Below are 1,079 nucleotides of genomic sequence, written 5' to 3' on the forward strand. Positions count from 1 at the left end.
CCTTCCATGTGACAAACTCTTATTGGCTCTCCTAGATCTAAGATATTGACACCTTGGGAGGGAATTTTTGAATTAAAATTTTGTAACTAGGGTTAGTAGTCTTAAGTTCAAGTTAACCTAACATAGGTTACATTTAACTTAGGTTAGCTTAACTTCCACTATAAGCTACCAAAATATATACTTGTAATCACCTCTTGGATGAACACTTTTGATTATTTTGTGAGAAATAACATTGAGTTTTTCTTTCAAAATTCTTAGTTTATTCTTTTGGAGAAATTCTCTCCTTATGAGCTTTTATCAAGGAATTCCTCCTTGTGGAAAGTTCTTCCTCTCTTGCTCATTTTCATGTTTAAGTGAAGCACATCAACCTCTTCTTCATCTATCATTTTGAGTTTATTTTAAAGGTTTCTAATTGGAAGAAGATTGGGAGCACATTGAAGCTAGTTGAAGATATTCATCCATCATCTCCAAGCTAGTTTCATCAGGTAGAACACATATACAAGTTGTATAACATTTAAGTATATCACGTGTAAATCTCAGACACATACATATGATGCAATGTAGTATTAATTTCAGACACATAAATATGATGCAATGTAGTTTCTCTACCTCAATTGCCTGTGATACAAAGTTAAAGTTGTTTAAATTAATGACTGGATGCACGAGGAAGATAAATTGGATATCAATTTTTTAAAAAAGCTTGATAAACTACCATTTTCTTGATAAAAAACAAAAACCCTAAACTTGATAAAGTACCATTCTCTATCTCAACACGAGCTCTGTTTATGGAAACTAAAAATCCCATTACAAAAGTAAGAAACACATTATGCATAGTGGCATAATGCAAAGTGAAATATGATAGGAAAAGTAAAAATGAAAAAAAAAAACCATTATGGACTTTATGGTTGTACCTTTGTTCGTTGTTGCTGAAGTAGAAGTTAGTGATCTTCAAAACCTAAATTTAGGACTAAGAACTTCTAACCATGACACCCAATTGTACAAAATTTGGGAAAATAAGGTTCAAATTTGCGATTGACTAAGTTTCAACTTCAAGTTGTAGTTTTCTTGCCCTCCCTAAC

This window comes from Cajanus cajan, chromosome 9 (assembly GCF_000230855.2).
Source record: "Cajanus cajan strain Asha chromosome 9, NIPB_CcT2T_4, whole genome shotgun sequence".
Taxonomy (NCBI): Eukaryota; Viridiplantae; Streptophyta; class Magnoliopsida; order Fabales; family Fabaceae; genus Cajanus; species Cajanus cajan.